The sequence below is a fragment of the Zonotrichia albicollis genome, chromosome 4, assembly GCF_047830755.1.
Source record: "Zonotrichia albicollis isolate bZonAlb1 chromosome 4, bZonAlb1.hap1, whole genome shotgun sequence".
In the NCBI taxonomy this organism is placed as follows: domain Eukaryota; kingdom Metazoa; phylum Chordata; class Aves; order Passeriformes; family Passerellidae; genus Zonotrichia; species Zonotrichia albicollis.
The window spans coordinates 36468149-36490774 of NC_133822.1; the positions used below are offsets into that span (position 1 = coordinate 36468149).

A 22626-nucleotide genomic window follows, 5' to 3' on the forward strand; every position below is an offset into this window, starting at 1 on the left:
CCTTTGAAAGGGGATTTCCTATTAACTAGCTGAGAAAGAAAAATAGGATAATACCATCATCCCTATACAGGGTCCATAGATGAGATGCTGGAACAGAATTATTTGGTTAACTGCTGCTTCTTCAGAAATTATAGCTTCTCTGCAAGAGTGAGACTTGCTCAGATTCCTCTGTGAGGAATGGTTGTATAGATGCTTCCATAAAGTTATTTTTATGGGAAAAGCAGCGATTTTACTGAGTCCTTTGGGCTTCAGGTGAGAATACAATGAATACTGATTCTGAGGGTAGGTTCAGGAGTGTATCCAGCTCTTGAAAGTGTTATATTTGGGGCCAGATGGAGACAGAGACACTAGAAGACTGGACTGAGTATTCACTTTCATTACCATGCAGTTAATGCCCATGAAAGCTTAGATTAGTTAATGATTTTAGTAAGAAAAATAAAGCCTTGTCTATACCCAAATTTGAGCTAGTTTAGTTCAGGTTGGCCCAGTTATCAATTTAATTAAGTCTATGTAGCCTCTTTATGTGGGAGGATTGATTTACTTAATCTGAACCCTTTTTCAGTTAGCTTTGGTTAAAATACATCTTGTTAAAATACATCAATACAAGGGCGTGGCTGTACAGCCAATGGAATTGGAGGTGGATATATGTAACCTAGGTCTGGACAGACCGAATCCAGAATTCCTATCAGCAAACTAGTGCACATGGGCTGATTACTGGCACCATTAAATGCCACAATTGGGATTTTCTATTCTCAGCGTACTGTGCCATGGAGTAGTGTAGACATGCCCTGTCAAACCTAACAACCAACTTGGAAACCAACATCCTTCTCTAAGTCTCTCAGGATGAAAGGCAATCTGCATTGGAAAGAAGTGGCCACTAAGTCTTCTCTCCCTAGATGGTCATCTTGGAGCCAACCATGGAGGTGATCCCAGCCCCTAATGGTGATACACCCGGTAAAAGCAGTGTGCCCTTTAGCTATTGGGGCTGCCCTCATACGGCCACCCATCCCAGGCTCATGGTGAGCCAGCACGTGAGCCCCTGAGCTCAGCCTTCTCCTGGGGTGACTTCTGAGATTGCCCAAGGCAGCCTGGGGAGCCTCTTTCTCAGCTGTGCTGAGAGAAGACAGCAGTTGGCTCATCCTGGAATCTCCACCCCCTCTAAACTCAGCTGATTGCAGGCAGTAAGGCCAAGCCTTCAATTTCTCCTGAGTGCCATGAGTGTGCCTTCCAAGAGTTTACTGCCTCTCATTTGCTCACAGTATCTGCTTAAAAGCTCTGGGAGAGCGAAGCAGAGAAATGACCTTCTGCCTCCATCTCCCTTGTACCGGAAGTTATGTGATTGTGAGACAAGGGATTTGGTGTTTGGGATCCACTAGTGCTGGTCCCAGGAGGTGCTGTGACTGGCACCTGAAGAAAAGCAGAAAGACAGAATAAAGAGCAGCAATTAGTCGCTTCTGGATGTTGCTGCCTTGTGTTTCTCTCCTGCCATTGTGGTTTAGTCCCTAAGGAATTTGTTCCAAAAGTGGCCAGCTGGGGTCTGCCTTCCCTGTGGCTCCAGTGGCTGACTGAACCACCATCCTCCTCAGGATGATCATGTCGTTGCATCTGCTGAAGAGTTGCAAGGACAATGTGTGTTTCCCAAGGCAGATAAAAACATTTTGTGTTATTTCAAAGTTTGGGGTGAGCCTGGAGGAAATACGCTGTGTGTTCCACCAGTCCTGTGGAGAGAAAGGAGGGCTTAAGGCAGGTAGTGGGCACTTGAATCATTTGTCTCGGTCTGTTGAGAGGGAGCTGGCCTTTAATATGTTGCATAGAATGATAATTTAGGTTGGAAATGGCAGGAGTACCTGGGATGGTGCTGTTGGTTGACAAGGGAAGAGAAGACAATGGATCTGAGTGTAATTGAGCTATGGCTGGATGAAAGAGAGGGTAAGAGACAAAATGGTGTCAGGCCTGTAAGCTTCGGAGTGGGTTTGCAGCGGGTTGCTGCGATCTGCCATGGTTGGTTGCTCGGAGGATTCATGTTGCTTGGCAACCCTGTTGTCACCATTCAGATGCAATATCCAAGGAGGGGACACTTTAGTGAATACTCACTGGGAGGAGCTGGGGGACAAGGGTGGTGGGTACAATAACCATGTGGAGACAGGGAGCTGGTGAGCATCTTGATGCTGTACAGGGATGTGGGCAGAGCAGGTGACGAGGAGAATGGGCACCCTGCCTTGGTACTGACCTGGTTTTGAAGAGATCCATGGAATATGACTGTGTGGGGATTGTGGAGCAGGCCTCCTCATGCCCTTGTGAAGGCATGCGGGGCTGTCCAGCCAACATGGTCTTCCTCAGAATTTTGGGCTCAAAGATACTGTGGAGCATACTTCCATGCTTCTGCAGGAATTGGCTGTGGACAGGAATGCAGTGGGACAGATTGCCCAGAGAGGCTGTGCAGTCTGCATCCCTGGATATTTTCAAGACTCATCTGGTTCAAGACCTAAGCAACCAGTTCTGGTCTCCCAGGTGACCCTGTTTTGAGCAGGAGATTGGACTAGAGCCTCCTGAGGCCCCTCCCAGCCTGAATTATCCTGTGACCATATGACTGCCTGGTTGGTGAAGAGGGACTGCTGTTACTTTGTGCTCTAAGATGCCCACAGACTTCAGGCCAAGCACCTGAAGTTCTACAGCACCTCTGCAGTTCCCAACCTTTGCAGCCACTAAGAGAAACTTGGAAACAAAAATGCCACAGATGCAATGACAGTCAGATAAGTAGTTAATACCAAAACCTGTTGTTCCTATTCACCCCCTTGAAGGAGATTATACTTTCATTGCAGCACACAGAGGCACCAAGGAAAACTCTGTCAGCTTCGGAAGAAAGAGATTTTTAAGGACACCGCACCTTCTGATGAAAACTCTGAAAGTGGACTTTTGAGCAGTAACTCCATGGGACATTTATCTTCTGTGCATGTGCAAGATTCTTGCTATCTTATATTTTGGGGCCTGTCATTACAACCTGTGACATTGAGACCTGTGAGATTGTGTGATTAGTTATTTCAGTTCTATGCAGTAGAGCTACTGGTAGAGAAGAATAATGCAGATCCTGGTGACAGTTTGGGAGGATAGGGTTGTTATCAGCCTAGTATTGTTCTGTGTCCCTGGAAGTTAGCCACTATCAGTGATCTCATGATGCTGTTTCCATTAAGCAAAGAAACCATACAACTCGGTTTATTTTTTTGTGAGCTGGTTTATTTACAGCTAAGGACTTGTTTCCTGGATTACTGTAGAAGCAGATGATCATAACCAGTTTCCCTACTCATTTCCTTACCAGTCAGGAGAAACCTAGCTCTGCTCCATGTCAGCACCATGTTCAAGTGCACCAGTGCCTCTTAGGTAAGCTGTCCTTTCAGATCACTGGGTTTTGAAGCAGTGCTATCCTGTGTGGTGGGGATCTGCTCAATACTGGCCTGCCTCCAGCATCGAGTGACCAGAATCATCCACTTGTGTCCGGTGCCTTCTACCAGATATGGCCATTTCAAATGGGGATTCCTGCAGCCACTTGCATGGTCCTCCTCACTTCTTCCTTGAAGATTTACATGATTGGAATAATGACAGTTGAAGTCAGACTTCTCTGCAGCTGTTATGGTGCCCTAGTCTTTTTTAGTATTCTCAGAAAGGAAAATTTCTCACTTTGAATTTTTGAGGGATCAAGGCTGAGGGAGACGGTGGGAATTGGCTGAGGAACAGGGAACTCAGGTTGAACTCAACTGTTACCTTTGTTACCTGGATGCCTGCACCCAGCCCCTATCATCTTATCCTATTGCATGTTTCTTGTCAGGGATCCTATGATGTGGGATCCTTTTCTTCTGGTGGGTACCTAGTCTGGTACCAAGGCCTTTTCCAGAATCCTGTCTATTCTCAGCTCTGGGACCCAGTATATCTGGGCAGAGAGAAAAAGCCATTCTGCCTCCCTGGTTTTTTTGAGGCACTATTTAGATTTCTTTTTCCCCAGCTACAAGTGACTGACCCTGATTCCTGCTTCTGTGCTGCAGACCAGCCGTTCTGGGAGACATGGACCAACACTCCATGGGTTCATGATGTTCTCTGCATCTGCTAAGGCCAGCAGCAGCAGGTGCTTGTATACCTGTGAAGACCTTTGGAATTGCTGTGCCGTGAAGTTGCATACATCCAAGACTGCCAGCATGCAGCCTTTAAGGCCAAGGGTGCAGAGGGACAGCTGTCAGCTTCTGTTGATGGGCAGCAGCCTCAGTTCATCACTGAGGCTGTCACAGAAGGGGGAAGCACTGTCACGGTGTTCACTTTTCATCCCATCCTGATGTGCCCCATGTCACTGCACACCTTGTAGTGTCCCAAAGGGAGTACTAACAGTTTTAGTCAAACAAATTCTCCAGTTGCTGGGCCCATGCCTCTACAAATTGCCAGCCTGAGGTGATAGCTCACCAAATGAAGAAAAAGGAGTACTATGCCATTATAACATAGGGAGTAATGAATGGTTGAATGGGTTGTTTGACCTTCTCTAAGGGCATTAATGCAGGCAATGTTGGGTGTGTGTTGGATGCCTACATAGTCAGTAGTTCACTTTGTCATCATGGTCAGGTGAGGCTTTTTTCTGCCTGTGGACAGTAACTTTTCTAGCACATAGCCACCAGCCTGCATTCCAAATGATGCAGCTTATCTAATTCTTGCTTTTTTTTCTGGCTGTGTCTGGCTATCATGGACATTGCACTGTGCCTTCAGGTCCTGTTCACTTGTCATAATGTGCATGTTCATTCAGTCACCTGTAGCAGCATCCCAGGCTTTGCTGACATTTCTGTACCCTATTCTGGACACCACAAGACAGTGAGGCCAGCAAGGAGCCATTTCATCAACACTGGATTTACTGAAGTCAAACCTACCTTTGCTCAGCCCAACAACATCACCAGTATTGGGTGACTCCTGAGTTGGAAGGCACTCACAGGGACCATCGAGTCCAACTGCTGGCCCTGCACAAGTGTCACACCATGTGCCTGAGAGTATTATCCAAACACTTCTTGAACTCTGTCAGCCTTGGTGCTGTGGCCACTTCCCTGGGGAGCTGTTCCAGTGCCCAGTCACCCTCTGGAGGGGGGAGAAATCCTTTCCTGATATGACACTAAATGACCCTTGACATAAAATTATAGTTCTGCCAAATAGTAAATCTCTTCATTACTCTCTCCCAGCACCTCTCTTCTCTCTACATCCCCTGAGCTACACAAGGAACAATATAACTGAGACCTAGACTCTCTCTAATGTTTTTGAGGATGAAAATCTCTGGGAGAAGTGGCATTAGTGATATCCCTCTTCCTTGTGCTTTTATTTCATTAGGTTGTGGACTGTCCCTTTGTTGTTTGTGACACTGAGACAGTGCTCTCTGCGGAGGCTGGGCTATAACAAAAAACCTGTTAGGCAAAAGATAGGGGCCTAAGAAAGTTGAGTCATGCAGGAGACACCAGTCAGTTTATGACAAAAAATTTACGATTCCTTCAGCTTGAAAACACATGGCTGTCCTTGGCCTGGGATAAGAACATGACCAACAAGGCACAACAGCCTGCAGGTTCCCTCGTTGTCAGCATGAGAAAGCCTGGTAGCACATCAAGCCCAGGGTTCTGACTCTTGACTGACATATGGGCAGGAGCAGAGATGTCCAGCTGCATTTTTGCCAGGGGAACAAGCCATAACTCCACAGGAGTTTAATGTACTTGTGCTTAAAGGGCACAACAAATGACAAACGGCCTTGTTGTAAACCCACAGAATGCAGTCACAGATCTCCCTCTACTCAGGCAAGCCTATCTACAAGGGCCAGAGGAAGCCAAGATTTTCACTGTGAGCTGCTTTAAGCTGTCCTTCCAATAAATGTTGCCTTGCTGTAATGCCCAGCCTCTGTCCTTGGGCTGGGAAAGTTGCCAGGGTGTGGCCAAAGCTCTAGGTGGACATTTTCTCAAGATGATGAGGGAAGAGGGACAGAACATCGTGTGCTTTTCTGAATGTGGTGCTTAATAAGGAGTGAGGAAAAGGCCTAGCTCATTCACAGCAAGGGTCCGTATTTTACATTTTCCCACTGCCAGAGCATAAAAACATAATCAACACTTGCATCCTTGAAGTAACATGGCAGGTAGAGGACATACTTACAGACTTTCTGGAGGATGGAATCTGGTCAGCTGAAGATAACCTTGGCTCTGAGCTCATAAACACTGTGAAGGGGAAAGAGAACTTACATTTTAGTAAGGCCTGGTCTCAGGGTCAGGTTTACAGCTGAGGTATGGAAAAAAATAAACAAAGAGAAAAACATCAGAGCATGAGACATTTTGTGGGTAGTGCATGCCATTAAAATGCTGAGGTTTGAGTTTGGGTCAGAACTAACATGAGAGTGAAAATGGGCTGCTGGGCTTCAAAGCTGTTGAGACAAATGCCTCCATTTCAATTTGATGGTAGATTAAAAGATGCTGCTGAAGTGTACTAGAGATCTTTTGCTTATTGCCTCTTCCTAGATGTCTAAGTAAAGGAGAAAAGAAGGTGGCAGTTTTCTTTAGAATATAGAGTAATCTGACAGAAATCTTAATGTTTCTTCCAGCCAGAGGGCTAAATTATTGAGTCAGCTGGCTCACTTGGAAACCGCTCAAGCAAAAGAAATCCATCTCCATTTGCATAAAGTAATTTGCCAAGGGGAGGTCTTATTTTATCAGGAAGGTGTGGTGGTGATGGAGCAGCAGGATAACCTCACTTGCTGTAGGTAGATATTCTCTCCCGGGACTGTGGATATTCAGGCTTAACACATGCTTTTCCATCTTTTAAATTAATGAGACTACTGAATAAATGGGCAGAGGAGCAGGTGACCCTAATGCTGCCTGCTCTCAACTGACCGTGGACAGATTTTCAGAACTACTTTTAAGCTCTTTAACATCTCTCTTCTGTTTGCCCCTGGGCAAAGAGCTGTCCTGGGGGACCACAGCTGCATGCTAACAGAACTAATTTTTCACTTTAAAGTGTGTGTAAAGAAAACATTTGTCTTAAATTAGATGGTCAATGCAAATGCACAATAAATGCTGTAGTGAGCACCTAACTCAAACCCAGTGAGAATGTTTCCATCTCACAGGCTCTTGGCTTTCTAGTGAAATCATTCATGCTTCTGTTTCAAGGAAGGCTTTCAGGCCCGTATTTCTGTGTTAGAAAAGTGATCTGCTTTTCTAACATCATGCTGCTTTTTTTTCAGAATCCTTGACAGTATAAATAATATTTTCCTTCCCTACCATTTCTTCCCCTGCACCCTCTTGGTGAGTTATTGGTAATACCATCCGCTTCACCTGAAGGAGAAATGAGATGAACAGAGAGAGACTTGGTGCTGTTATCAACCCCAAACTTTCCCTCAACAAAAGCAGGGGCTGCTAGGATGTTGTGAACTAAGGGATTTTCAGAACTGTGCTGACAGGGAGCCCGGCTGGTGACACTAACCAACCTGGTCATGCCACAGTGACATTAAAGTGAATCCCTTTGTTGAATGTACCCTCTCCCTAGGTTCTTGTGTGTAATAAATGGTATCAAAAGTTATGACAGAGCTTGGCAGGTGAAGGAGGGCAAAGGAGGGGGGTGGGGTTTCGTCTTTGCTTTGTGTACATTGTTTCCCTGTGTAAAGGACTGGAAAAAAACTATAGAGAAAAGATAGGAACCATGTGTTTGGGAGGAAAATAGTAGTGATGCTTTGACAGTATTTTTATGCCATAAGGTGTTTAAACAAAAAATGCATCCCTTAGGAGAAAACCAAATACTTGTGGACACTTCTGCTGTTAGATTTGGCCTCAGTGGTGACACATGTATTTTTAAGAGTGAAGGATTTATTTTTTTTACCTGCAGTAGCTTAATATTCCAAGTGAGTTTATAATAGCACTGATTAACTGGTACCACTTAGTTTGAGTGAAATATCATCTCTGATGTCTCTCTGTACTGTTTTTTGCTCCAGACACTTTTATCAGTCTTGGAGCTATTTAACTTATCCTTTTCATAGGAAGTGGTACATGTTTTAGTAATGTCCCAGTGAACAACCATTAAGGATTTGAAGCTGCATATGTGAAGCTAAGGTATTCTGGGTAGTGTTAAGAAATCTGTGGAATAGCAAGTAAAAAGCTAGAAATGTCCCATTGTTTTGTCTAGAGGCCATTGAGATGGAGTAGGGCTTCCTAGCCACTTCACTAGCATGTAGGCCTTCTGGGTAAGAAAAATAAATGTGTTTATTTATGATAGCACCAATACTGCAGAACTTTGACCCAGCTGTAACACACGGAGCAAAGAAGTGGCATGTTATTAACTATTCTATTATCTACAACAAAGCAAGTTAAAAGGTGAAAGCCAGGGAACTTAAGTGACTGAAAACTTACTGCCCTGTATATCTGTAGTGGGCGGTTTCCCTTTTAACACTGGGGGCTGGGAAGTTTCTTGGCATGTGACTAGTTGAGGTTTTGCCTTTATGTGGATATTGTGTTAAAGATGAGACCATCTAGGTAAAGCGGATCCCTGAGGGTGCTTGCAGCAGCTCCCAGTAGCATGAGCAGTAAACTAGATAATTGGAGTGTTGGTTCTCATCCAATAATAATTTATTTCCTGGGAGCAACTTCAAAGCTTAATCCTAGAATTAAATCCCCTATTCCTCCTTGGGATTTTAATTTAGTTTTGAATGCTCTGATGGATCATCTGCTAGAACATTAAAGACAGCTTTCAGACATAAGGGTGATTTTTCTGGCTGCTGTATGCCCTGTATGGAGAATAGGTGAATGCAGGTACTTTGCTGAAGAAACTCTTCTTTAGCTTTTCATCACGATAAGCTGGCAAAAGCCACACTTTATCTTTTACTGAAAGCGGTTTTTCAGTTTCCTTTAAACCGTGAAGGCAATCTGCCTAATCCATTTTGCAGCTCTTCCAGTGAAGAGAGTCATCACTTGAATCTGGAGAGAACCAGTAAGATTTTCATCAACCAGAAAGTTGACTTTAGAAAAAAAACCCCAGATAATCTGTTTGTCTTGTTAGGATTGGAACAAGATGGAGATGACTGCCAGGAGGGTTGTGGTTTCCCATTCATTCAAGTGTGTCAGGAGACTGTATCTTGTTAAGACCAGTGAGATGGGACAACATCTCCAGCCACTGGAATGATCTTTGCACCCCAGAGGTGGAGAAGAAAGGCATCTTCCTCAGAGTGATGCTAGGCACTGAGTACTTCAGCCTTTCTGCTTCTGAATGGCAGGGTAAAAGGGGTGCCATCTATGGCTAATGTTTGTACCATGCTTTGATGAAATGCAGTACAGCATTTGATGTTAATTACTATTTATTATTAGATAGATGTGCTGCCTTTTGATGGATAGGTTCTTCAGTCTGGATGTGCTATAGGAAGAAGAGCCATGTATCATCTTAGAGAAGTGACAGTGTCAGTTTGAAATCCTGTCTGTAGTTCTGCAGTTCAAAAATAACACATTTCCATTTGAAAGAACAAACTCCACAGTTTCTTAGTTTAATATGCCTGTATTTCATATATAAATGACCATCCAGGACAACCAATTTCAGTGAGCCTGACATTCCATACTCAAAATAATAAAACAAGTCTATAAAGAGAGAGAAAGCTATTTCTCCTTTAATCTGCTTCACATTGTTTTTGATTCTGCATGACAAAAAACCAGTCTGCTAGTTGTTAGGATTTCTGGGGCAGACTGACCATGGCAGAGACAGTAGGGGATGCTGCAACTATTGCAGTGTAAAATGATGAGAGCTCAGCTAAGTGTCCTGGTATGACAGCTGAGAGAACATGTGTAACACTTCAAAGCAACTGCAGCAGTGCTCACAATTCCCTTCTGCTGGGCTGCTGGCAGGATGAGTGTCCTCTGAGTGGCAAACAAAGTGATCAGTCTCCTTGTGTCCAGGTGTCCTTGTCTCCTGATGAGATCTCCCCACCAGTGGCTTCTGGCTCAATCTTGCTCTAGAATCTCTTGGTCCTGAACCATGTGCAAAAGAAATGAAAACAGGTTTCATACCAAAATTAAGCTAAGTCCTCCAGCCAGGTGCGTGTGCCACTCTCAGGTTTGTATGCTTGTTTCTCCACTTGCTCTCCCTTAAATTAGCTGATAAAATTTCTTCCATGCTGTTCTTTATGCATTGTGACATGGGATCCTTGTTTGTGGACCTGCGTGACCAATGTTATGGTGATCTTCCAAAACTGACACAGGCCTGGTATCTGAACACCAGGAGAAGAGCACAGATGTATTCAGCCACTTTATAACCTGACTGGCTGGGTAGAGCAGGGCACAGAGCACCGTGTAAAAGCAGGAGTCCTGGTTACCATGCTCTGCAGCCCATGTGCAAACACCCAAAGGAGTGCTACTATGGAAAACCTTTTTATGGTGTGAATTACCCAGAACAGTTGATCCATTTCGTTGATTATAAGAAATTGTTTTCCATAGACATGGCTTTTCTTCTACTAATGCAAGTGTGTCTGTGTTTGAACAGAGGACCTGTGAAGTGGAAGTCTTTTCCCTTAGCTGCAGACCCCATTTATCTAGGGCCCTGGAAATAGGCTCTGATTTTACGAAGTCAGCAGGTAACAAAGAGTCTTTGACTAAGGGTCAAAGCTACTGTAGGGCCTTTGGTCCCTGTCAGTGCTGGCAGAGGCTGTTCTGTTGTGACAGAATGGCTCTGCTGGATTGCATCCTCCCCAACATCATCACTGCCACATCCAGCCCTGGTTGCTTTTGATATGAGAACTTTCATTCACATTCTTTTATCTCAGGCAGGACAAAAATAATGTAGCCCTTAATTTATAGTAAACATGAACCCGTTTAAAATAAATCCCTCAATTTGTCTTACAAATAACATTTAAGTGTTTTTGAATTAAAGAGATGTTTGAAAAACTGTTTCCTATCAGAGATGCTATTTGTTTCATTTCATGCAGTTTATTCATCTTAGTTGATTGGAGAAAAAAAAAAAGCCTACCCAAGCTAGTGAGAGTAAACCCTGCCACAGTACTGTGCTGCTGTAGATTTTGCAACATTTTTTATTTGGAGCCAACCTCCACACACATTATTTACAATAACTATTACATCTTAATATAAAAATAATTTGGGGGTTACATGCTGTGCAACATCTTGAGAAGATAATTCTGAAAGCAATTGGCATTTTTATGTGCCTGATTTCAAACTTGTAATTGAGCCTGATTTCTTTGATCAAGGGGAATGTACCCATTTTGTCTGAAAAAAGTTGTTGAACTGGACACTCAGGCCCCTAATCACTATAGAGAACTTAGCCCTTATGATTTATTTAGGAAGGAATGATAAATATACATATATATAATGTTTATGTAAGATGTGGATGGATATCTATCAAGTAGAAAGGCAACTAGACTCATCCTAAAAGTAAACAAGCTTTGATGTACCATGTAACTGTGGAGTTGTGTACTTTTATAAAGAAAAACAGTTGATGAATTCCTTCATCTTAAGATCACATGGAAATATAACCTTAAATATCATTGACTTCTTTAAAATGATTGCAGCTCCTTGTCAGAAATTGTTCCTAGAAATACTTAACCCTCCATTTTGTGTTTCTAAGTAATATGCTGGATGAAAACCACTCCCTCTCTTTTTGTCAAGCTCCTTGTCAGCTTGCTTCATCCAGAAGAATGCAGGAGGACTTGTAGAGTCATAGTTTGTCCCTTCTTGCCATACAGAAAGGAAAAAACATCCCTTGGCCAAACCATATCTGCTCTTCCTGTATCACTGTTATCAGTGAAAGGAATGGCAAAGTCAAATGACTAATCTCTTCAGCTATTAGCAGCTTCTGTATGTAAGTATCACTCTACAGTTCTTTTCTCCAACTGTTCTGAGATAATTTCAGATTACTTTAGGCTTTGGCTAATATGTCTTCCATTTTTTACTGAAATTAGAATGCAAAATATCATAGTCACTTTTTAAAGCATGCCTAAAAATGTTAGGAAAATATTTCTTACAGGAGAACAGCCCTTACCAGCACCCTCAGGAAGATCCAGGCTGTCAAAATGAAAATATTGGTGTCTGCTTTTGTCAAAGAGCTCAAGCACAGATTGGTATTGCTTGTGGTCACTGCAGCTACATGAAAAAAAATCACTGTACACACACTACACATGGAAACAGAAATTCATTCAAGCTCCAGATGGCATATTGATATAGATGCACACAGTGCTACAGCCACATTTTTGTCTACAGACCAGCAAACTCTATTTGGAGCACGTAGATCGATTCTGAGGTACAAACTGAGAAAGGACCTGGGGGTTAAGAGAGACTCCACAGTGGCTCTTTTAGGAGGCCTTCCTCCCTCAGAAACCTTGGCCATATGCATGTTTTGCCCTGCAAATACATACCTGCAACAAAGGTGGAACACAATTCTCTGACATGTGGGATCCAGCTCTCCTTGCCTGTCTTTTGAGCAGCATCTTCCTCACTGCTCCTGGACATAGAGAGTGCTAGGTAGGTCGTCCAAGCAACTGCGTGTTCCTTGGAGGGTGCCTTCAGTGAGAGGGATGCAAAGGCTGGACAGTGCAGTCTGCATCGGCACTGAGGCAGAGCGTGTGATGCTCGGCCTGGGGTCTGCTTTCCTGCAGGACCCTGGAGCTGGCAGGGAAGCATGGGGAGGGCTTTCCTCGGTGCTCTTGTTTCTAGGGTGTCACCAAGGACCATCTGAGCTCTTCCAAATCTCCTACCAAGACTCAGACATTGGCAGGATGGGTGTTTGCAACTCTAGAGTGAAGGACACTGCATTTGACACTTCCACCTGGAAGAGGTTTGCTTTGTTACCCACTCCGGCTTTTCCTGGTGGGAGCAAGACTTACTCTAGGGCCATTCTCTAGTTCTGAGAGGGGTAGAGCACACTCTTCTCAGGCCACCCATGGCACAGGAGGGGCCAGGGATGGATCTGTGACCACAGAATGGATTGCCCTCCTGCAGTGAGGCTGAGAGCACCATGGGCTGCAAGGGTGCAGGCATCTATGGGCAGGGCAGGATGAGGATGAAGGCACGAGTTCCTTTCTATTCAGGCTGATTTCACGTTTCTTAGCTTCCAAGGGGCTCTGAGAATAGCAATTAAAGCACCGGGCTTAATTGTGGAGTATCCAATTTGGATATTAGCGTTATCTCTGCTCTCACTGCTTTCTTTTCCTCTGGATCCAATTCTGCTGCCTGCCTGCTGGCTGGGTGCCCGTTTCTTTCTTCTCATTATTACTATTTTATGGTTATTGTTAATACATTTTTTTTAAAGCATTCCTGCTCTCGGTTGCTTCCAAACACGCGGGTCGCGGTCTGAGAGGGCGCCGGACGCAGGGAGCCCCGGGCGGTCCCCGCGGGGCTGCGGCTCGGCTCGGCTCGGCCGGAGGCACAGGTGCCGCCCGGAGCGGGCTCCCCCTTCCCCCCGCCGAGCCGAGACCTGCTCCCTCCCTCCGGCAGAGGCCAGGGCTTGGTCTCCCGTTGCCCGTGCTGTCCTTCCTCCTCGTCTTCTGCCCCCCTTTTCCCCCACTGCTGACTCGCACAGCTTCCCCTCCCGCCCCTCGATATCTCCCCCTCCCCACCATTTTCCGCGGGTATATTTAATTATTATTAATTATTAAGCTGCTTTATTAATTCACCTTCCCATGCTTTCCCCACCTCCGGGAAGCGTTCTCGGAGCTTTTATATTGCAGAGATTTTTTTTTTTAATGTATTTTTAGAGTGATGCTCTGAGCACTTCCATCTCCCCGCCCCTCATCTCCCACCCGGGCAGTACCAGAGAAGAGAATGAAGAAGTTGAGCATGTCTGAGGCGGATCAGCCTTGCAGGCAGAGAGGGGGGCAGTAGCTACTCAGAGCAGCCCGAATGCTTGAAGCAGGATTTGCTGGTATGTATGTGGGTCTGGATTTTATGACAGCTCTAAGTGTGAATCTTTTACCGAGCGACAAAGGAGGGGGAAAGAAATAAATATCTGCGGCTTCATTAAATAAATGCCTGCATAGCTGTAAGCCCTGTCCGGCTGTGCTGGAGGAGGTGGTGGTGGGGACACTCCCAGCCATCCACCCACCCCTAGAAAAAAAAAAAAAAAAAACCAAAACAAAAAAAATCCCGAGCCGAGCCCGGAGAGCGGAGGGTTGTGTCGCCGGGGCCGAAGGAGGCGGGGGCCCGCGGCAGGTGGAGCAGCCCCGCCGTGCCCCCAGCCCCGCGGCGGTGCGGGTGCGTGTGCGCGGCGGGCAGCGGAGCCGGCAGCACTGCAGAGGGGTGGGCACGGCCCTCGCCAGCCCTCGGGGGCTGGGCCCGGGGGTGGGCGAAATGCTGTGCGTGCATGGGGAGGGGGCCGCGGGGGGGGGAGCCGCTTTCTCTCCGCGATTCACATCGCGCCCGCTTTCTCGTCTCGTATGCATGCCTATCCCGGGAATGGTGTAGTCAGCCCGTATCTGAATTATTTATAGACTCGTGCCAGCTGTTTTTTTTTTTTAATTTTTTTTTTAATTCAGCTTGTGTGCACTATTGGGAAATGCGTTTTGCCTTCCTTTCTTCTCAATATATTAATGTCTTTGTTGGGGAGCGTTTTCTATCCCCTTCAGATCCCTCTAATACAGAATTGATGCTTATTTTTCCCTTCAGGAAGGGGACGCTTTGAGGATAATCATGCTTCACAGAAGAACGGCACCGACCTCCAGTTGCATTAAACACAACCTCCTCCACTAGGGCTCCAGGAAAAAAAAAAAGAGAGAATAATTATAAGAATAATCATTAAAAAGGCGAAAGGAATGCTTACTCTGGAACCTGCATTTGATGATCCTCACCACTCGCGCTGAATATCCTCTGAAGTGATTCTCTCCAGCTTTTGAATTTGCACCGCTTCAAGACGCAAGATTGCCACAAAGAAACATCTATTTTTTTTTACAGCCAAATAGGATTGTTTTTTAACTCATTCCCCCACATTTGCCCCCGACCCTTGTTCTTCTTATGTGGATATGCAAGCAAGAAGAGGAGACTGGACATTCCCAACATGCTCTCTCCCTTGATCTGTCCGTCTAGAGGTTCTGCTTCTACAAACCAAGGTAGGGAAATTCCTGTTTCTGTGGTTTTGCTTGCAGCTCATTTTGATACGCGGGTTTGCCCAGGGAAGATCACTCACGGTAGAACAAAAGGTTTAGAGATGCTGCTTTTAGAAGCAGATAGAGGGGAAAAAAAACCCCCAACATTTACCAGACATGTTGATTCCCTCTTGGCTCATCAAATAGGACATGAAGAGAAGGCGAAAGGGTTTGACTTAGGTATACCACGTTGTGAATTGGGGGAAAGTCCCTTGTGATTTTTTTTCGGGGGGGGGGGGTGGGCAGGTGGGGTCGGGAGAGACACGGTAGGAGGAACACGGCTTTGGAAAGGGGTGAAAACGAAAATAATTTTCATCCATCCACCCGCAAATTGCCTCCTCCTTTTCACTGGTCCAGCGGCTCCTTGCCATGCTTTAATGCGAAAGCAGAGCCGGTCAGCAACAACAGGACGTAGAAACCCGCTTGTTGCCGGGGAGGGTGGTGCGTTACCGAAAACCCACGCCGGCTCTCGATCGTGAGCGGCCTAACGCGGGGGCCGGGGCCGGGGCCCGGGGAGTGGCCGGGGCCGCCCCTGGCACCGCGGCAGGAGCCCGCCCAGCGCCGGGGCCAGTGCGCCTGCTTGCGTGGAGGTGGAGGGCTATTTTAAGTCCAAGCACGTCAAGCGACTTAGCCTGAACCTACGAGGCGCTGTATTCAGGCAACTTCACGTGTTTTAATTTATCCCCGTCCCCCTGGTGCTATCAGCGGGCATCGTGGTCCCTCTTCGCCTCGCCCCATCCTTCCCCCTCGCCATCCCCCGCGCCTTGCAGCCCCTTCCCCAGCCCACTCGGGAGGGATGCAAAATGGCTATCGTGCCGCTCGGCTCTAGATACGCGAGAGATACCGGTGCATCCCGACCGTAACGTGACATGTGAGTCTTTCCGTAAGATGGTGGCAAGACAAAGGGAGCCGGGGGGTGCGGGAGCGCCGGGCACAAGGTGTTGAACGTCTCGGGGTTATTTTAAGCCTCAGCCCGTGCCCGCCGCGCCGCTTCGCCGGTCACGCGTGGGTGTGCGCGCCCCCACGCCGGGCGCGGCGGGGGCAGGGGGAGCTGCTGCACGGCCCCCCCGGGGCGGACCCCCGGCACCCTCACCCGCATGGCCAGCTCCCCGCCCAGGCTGCCACAGCCGCCTCTCCCTCCCAGACCGCAAGGCTGGCACTGGGTGGGGGGCGGCAAGAGCAGCGGGAGGCGCACCCCACGGCAGAGGGAGGAAGAGGGGGGTCATCCTCCAGCCCCGCTGCGGGGTGGGGCAAGCCTTGAGGCGCTCGGAGCCCTTGGTGCATCCCGAGCATGCCGAGGCGGGGGCGCGCCTTTCCTACCACCTCCTTTGCCTGCATCCTTCCAGCAGCTCCTTGCTACATTTCTGGGGGGTTTTGTCGGCCTATTGTTAAAAACCAAGAGCGGTTCCGCGTGAAGGGGTTGAGAGCCACCTTTCCTGACATATTCTGGCTGTGCTTCTATAAATATCTAAGGCTTCCCAGGGTATCCGCGCCTGGATCCTCCCTGCCTGAGCTCTCCCTCCCTCGCCGCAAGTGGGAGTAGAAAGTTTACCTGTGCGGAGAGGAGGGCGTGTGGGAGCCTTTCCCCCGTTTTCCGAAGGAATTTCTCAGGCCTCGCAGCTCCTGGATTTTCCCATGACCCCAGCACCGGACTGGTGGGGGATTGTAGCCCCCCTCATCTGCCATCGCTTACCCCCGAGAGCCCCTAGGAGCACAAACCCGGGGGGATGCACGGAAAGGGGAGGGTGGGCTCAGTCCCTGCCCCTCTGCCCCCTACTCTGGGTTTTGCAGGCACATCGGACGGCAGAGGGGAAGATTTCTCGGGTGCCAGGCGAGGGTGGCAGCCGTCGGCAGCGGGGCCAGGCTGCCTGCTCCCCTCGGAGCGGTGCCCAGCTCTCTGCCCGCCGCCTGCCAGCCCTGCCCGCGGGGCACCCGGCCCGAGCGGGGCCGCAGCCGTGACCAGGGCCAGGCTGTGGGAGCCAGGAGCACCGGCCCACATCCTCACTCTTTTCTGCCTTTTGCCCAATCTCTCTGGCTGCTGCTTTTACCTGTGACTTTTCCTCATCTTCTCTGCAAGCTCCAGTATGGGCAAAAGGAGATGTCCGCTACCATTGCTTTCCCCACCATCAAGCACAGCTACCTCGGGCTTTGCAAGCACTGCATGGAGGCAGCTGATCCCTCCTGCGCTGCCCCTTGAGCAGGCAGGAAGGGCCGGGTGTGCAGCACTCCCAGCTCATAGCATGCTTGTGCTCTCCCACACCCCAGGGCCGTGGGGAGCAGAGCAGGGATACAGCACCCTGCCATGACCTGGTGTGCCCCAGCTGCAGCTCTGCAGAGCAGCAGTTTGTTTGTGGGTGCAGGGTGCTCTGCAGGAGGGGAGCTGTGGGTGTGGGCAATTTTCAGCTGCTCACCCACGCCGCCCCAAAGCAGCAGCTCTTGTCGCCTCCGTTTATCTTGCTGTTCTCTGGTCCCTCACCACACCAGCTTGTCTCCCAGCCCTGGGTGGAGGTCTCAGAGGATTGGGACACAATGGAACAGGTTGAGGGCAGAGTCGGGAAACAGCCCAGGGATGGTGAGATTTACTTGAAATTCCTCTTGGCTCAGTCGTTGTTACACAGGTAACAATGCAGATCTCAGCAGAGAAAAGGAAGGAAGCATGGGGAAAGCCACAGCCCCTCTTCCCAGGGTCCCTGGGCTCTGATCTGTTGGCACACCTGCTGCAGCAGCCAGTTCAGCCTGTGTCAGTGCTGGTGCCTGTTGTGATCCCTGTGCCAGTGAGACCATTGCTGAGCAGAGGAAGGTGTCAGCAGCAGCACCCAGCCGTCCTGTTCTGGGCAAGGGTCTCAGGACACCAAGATCGTTGGCTGAGTTCTACGTTGCATCTGTACATGCCTGAACATCATGCAAGAGATCACAGAGAGGTGGAAAATACAGAACAGGGGCAAAAATCCCAAGCTGCTATCCCCATCTAATAACTGATGCTATGACTTGTTATATCCTCATTTTGGATTTTCACTGTCCCTGTATAAAAGTCTATCAACCTATGAACAAGCACCCGATCCCCAAACCCTAACCTACAGGGGGAAAAGGTGAGGGAATTAATTTATATTTCATCTTGCTGGGGCTGTTTCTTGTGCTTGGTTTGGAAGAGGGCAGGTGCTTCTGGCACTGCTCGCTTCCAGTGCCAGAGCTGTGGAGCTGTGCTTGGATTCCCACACTGGACGCACTTTGCCTGGGTTGGCACTGGGAATCAGTCTCTCTGCGGCACCATGTGGGAGGTCTGGATTTGATTCCTGGTGCTGTTTTTCATTCCCCCAAGCTGGCAGAGGGTGGGAGCACTGTACAGATAGCACTGCTTGTATCTGCAATGGGCTCCATTCCCCATTCCCATCCTAAGGATGCACAAAAGCGGCCTATGAGATAGTCCAGACTGAGATCTGGTCCCTTTCTTGGCCTTTAGGGAGGCCACAACTCTTCCCTGCCTGTTCTGTACTTAGCAGCGTGGTTTGGTGGGCAGTGGCGAGACAGCTACCTTGCAGCTGGAGAACACGCAGAGGGTTTTTTGAATTTTTACAGTTTTCTTTTTGTAAGCTGCAATTAATCACAAAAAAATTAGATTAGTTAATAGGAAAGATAGACTAGATGATCTTTCTGAGCAAAATGGCTCAGGGTATTGTGATTGCCTAATCCACCATGGAATGCTCGTGGTTTCCACTCTGCCTGCCATCAGGGCTCTAGGCCTGCCTGACTCTTCTGCAGTTCTGTGATTAGCTCTCTTTGATATTTATTTATACTTGAGAGAAAAGCACAAAGTGGTTGGGAGAAGCAGGGCTGATCAGTTGTCTATTACCCTGATCTGTCCTCTGTCCACCCATCCACAAGAACTCTTTACACCAAAGTGAGTCAACTTATTAATGTCGCTTTGCTGCAGTCAGACAGACTCGCTGCCGCCTTGGGTACCTCCCTGCGTAAAATGAAATGGCAGTTTGAAGATCACAGCACTGAAATAAGTAGAAGGGGAATCAGAGGAAAATAAGATATTTGAAGCTAAGCATGGCCCACCTGCTTCTACTGCCTTATCCCTTCTTATGAGTTTTGTCTTTGTGCTTTTTGCTTACAAGGCAAAGCGCCTTGTAATGGGAAGTAAAAGACCCATTTCTCCAACCACAAAGGGGGCTCCACCATTCCTCTGACCTACCTTTCTTGCTTGTGTGTTTACCTAAAGACAGGAAAGAGAAGATTCCTGGCAGGTATGGACTGATGCTCACTCTGGCACAATTAGTGCCATGGTGCTAAGTGCCTGGGAACTAGGACATTGATCTGACCAGGTTAAATGTTAAAGCTGCCTTTCATTTTGGGGAAAAAAAAATCCAAGCAAACCCATTCTTTATTGTTCAGGAGCTCATTGCTTCCTTAAGCTGCAAGCCACAAGCTCCCAGCTGGAATTGTACATTGGAGTGTGAACTGGTGTGTGTAAAAGTTGACCAAGTGCAGGGTGGCGATCTGTGCAAACCAAGCAGCGCATCTCCATGTGCCTGAGGTCACTGCAGAGAAAAAAATCCCCTCTCTATGCACTCAGAAACAAATGTATGGCACAAGGCAGTGTGCAAACTGTGCAAATTCAAATTCAATTCAAACCATGGCTAATTTGGACCTCTAGAGGCAAGGCTGTCTTTTATTCAGTGTTTTCTTGGAAACAGAAGAGAACACTGACTCTGGGCAGGAGAAAGGACAGACTTTTCTTTATAAATTTTTTACATATACATTGCATATGCTTCATGTGAGAAGAATAAAAACACTTCTTTTTCCATACCCAGGGTCACCAAAAAAAGTGAAGAGTGAAAGGGTATGTGTTCTGAGACTCACTGCCAGCTCATCTTCCCAATACAGCTGGTATTTTTAGACTGCAAAGTATGCTGGGTGGCTCTCTTCCCTTTCTAACACAAGCAATCAAAGACCATGTTTTATATCAATATATATAATCTATATATCAATATAGATGAATTGATTAAATATCTCGGGGAAAAGAAATTTTGAATGAGAGAGGTTATTGGCACAAAGTGAAAGGGATACTATCCTGATATCTCTGCACCATTCACTTCATATACCTCAAACCCCATCCATAGGGAAGGTTCAGAACTGAAAAGAGCCACAGAAAGTGGCTGAGGTAAAAGGTTAGATTGCTAGCTCTGAATACTGAAGATGTTTCTGTATTCCCAAAGCACGTACAGTATTACTAACATTGGTGTGCAAGGCTGTGCTGAAACATGTATAAGAAAGAAACACTCTAAAGAGAAAAATGTGAATTTGATCTTCATGTTTTGTGGCTTATCTGTACTGATTGTTCCTCCACTAAAACAGGTGCAGGGCCACCAGGTTGTCTGGCCTGAATAATCCATGGGATATTATTCTGCCACTACTGCACGCCCCTGGCATTTTGGGGTTGTAGGTGCTCACCTCCAGTTAACTGTCCATGGGACAAACTTTTAAGTTGCCTCTGAAGGTAGCAGTCAGCCTAGTCTGCTTTGCCTGTGTATAGCTAATTAGTTATGGAACAGTTCTTGCTTACTGTACTTCCAGTCTGCGTTTTCAAACACGGATCAAGGAATTAAGCAGTGTAGCTACCACCCTCCTCCTCCAAACCCACTGTCCAGCCCATGTGTGAGCTCTGTACACAGAATACAGATTGTATACAATCCTTGTTTGTTCAAAGCCGTGAAATGATCTGTCTAGAATCTATTTACAGATGTGGTTTAGCTCTGCTTAGGTAACTATGTTCTGTTTGAGGGCAGCACTTCCAAGAGAGGGAAGGACTGGGGGGAGTGTGCAGGAGTGAGCTAAGATGATGATCACAGAGCAGAGAAAACAAGACCTGTAAAGAAAGAATGAGAGAGACCTAGGGAAGCTCAGTCTGGAGAAAAGACAACTGTGGGTGGATCCTTAGCTGTCTGCAAATACATAAAAGACTGTTACAGAAAGAAGACAGGGGCCAATTATTCTCATTAGTCACAGAGGACAGATCAGGAAATAAATGACTTTAAGATGAAGCAGAGAGAATACAGATTAAACATCAAATTAAATGTTTACTGCACTAATGTTTTAGTGTCAGTAGAAGAGCTGATAAATTTGGCAGATTAGCTGTGACTGACAATATTTAAAGTTAGATGTAGATGCTGAACTATCAGGATTTTGTATCTAATAAAGTCTGTCTCCAGTGAACCTCAGATCATGATATTTGCATGCCTAACCAAACAACTTTGGAAGAAAGATAATGAGGTTGATTTGTCCTGTGTGCAGGAGGGAGAGACTGTCCCATTGGAGGAACCTGATTGGGTTTGCCTCTGTGCAACAAATCTAATATGGGACCTGTAGGAATCAAAATAATGGTGTCAACTGGTGGCACAGCTTGCATGTATCAGGAGCTCCCCAAAGATGCCTGCTTTACAAAACCTCTGGTAGGCTGTGACAGTTCATACTGTCCAGAGGACTGGCAAGAGCTGCAGTATAGAAATCGGGCAGAAGAGGCTTACAAACATGTCTTGTGTGAACGATGCTTTAGCATTTGCAAGCACAGTTCTTGAATCCTGGGATAAGTTGGGCTGTTTAGATTGAGACCATGTCTCTTTCATTCAGAATCCTCACCTGTCTGTAGCCACTGCTTTCAAGGCTTTGCACTATCACAGCATCTGAATAGCTGCTGTGCCAAAAACCTGATTCTGCAGGGGGAGGGGAGGTTGACCGTCACACGCTGAGAGATGTGAAAATTCACAACTTTCTATTGCATGATGTCATTCTTTTGTCTTGCAAGATGAGACACAGTTTAAAAACACCTTCTTTTTACTCCTCTTTGCTGCTTCCAGAAGGTAAAGTGGGATATGGGCAGCCGTGAGCATTGTGATTTCTGAGGATCATCGCTCCACTAGCCAGCCTTCACAGTCACATCTCTTTGTGCTCTGAGTTGGAGGAGCTTTCTGTGTCTGCTTGGGGTTTGGATGAACAGCTCTGGCAGTGAAGTTCTGTGAGGGATCTTCCCACCTCGGGTCAGTAGAGCTTCCCCTTCCAGAGGCTGAGATAGCTGGAAGGGTTGTTTTGGACTTGTGAGTTTGGCCAGCATCGGGAACGTGCTGTGCAGCCTAAGGCCTGTACCAGTGTAAATCCTCCTGTGCATCAACAGACATGGTGACTGTGGAGCAGCCCTGCTGGTGGATTACACTATTTTAAAATAGAGTGACAAGCATATAATCCTGGCCTCTGGTGTTTTTTTGTGAGAATCGGGAATTTTCTATACAGGTGTCCAGGACATACTCTGACCCAAATGGAGGAAATTACACAATACACTCTCTTATTATACTTGGATTTCACTTTTTTATTTAACTTCTTCACCTAATCTCTTAGTTAAGGTTGCCATGCTCTTTTGGGAGATAATATATACAACTCTCTCACATGGATGTGGTTTCTTGCATGTATGACCTCTGAATAATTCAGAGGAAAGGAAACAAATGTAAAACTACGAAATC

The 22626-nt window shown here is 46.9% G+C and overlaps 1 protein-coding gene across 4 annotated transcripts in view; it reads left to right on the plus strand.

Annotated features, from left to right (window-relative positions):
- The first annotated feature begins 13743 nt into the window (after window positions 1-13743).
- Window positions 13744-22626, plus strand: part of GRIN2B (glutamate ionotropic receptor NMDA type subunit 2B) — a 208758-nt gene continuing 199875 nt past the window's right edge. The window contains exons 1-2 of one of the 4 annotated variants that reach the window (XM_074539485.1): window positions 13744-13893; window positions 14634-15073. The gene's annotated coding sequence lies outside the window, so the exon portion shown is untranslated. Of the gene's footprint in view, window positions 13894-14112; window positions 14223-14306; window positions 14324-14633; window positions 15074-15771; window positions 15981-22626 lie in introns of those variants that run through there. The other 3 variants (XM_074539487.1, XM_074539486.1, XM_074539488.1) reach the window with 3 other exon arrangements.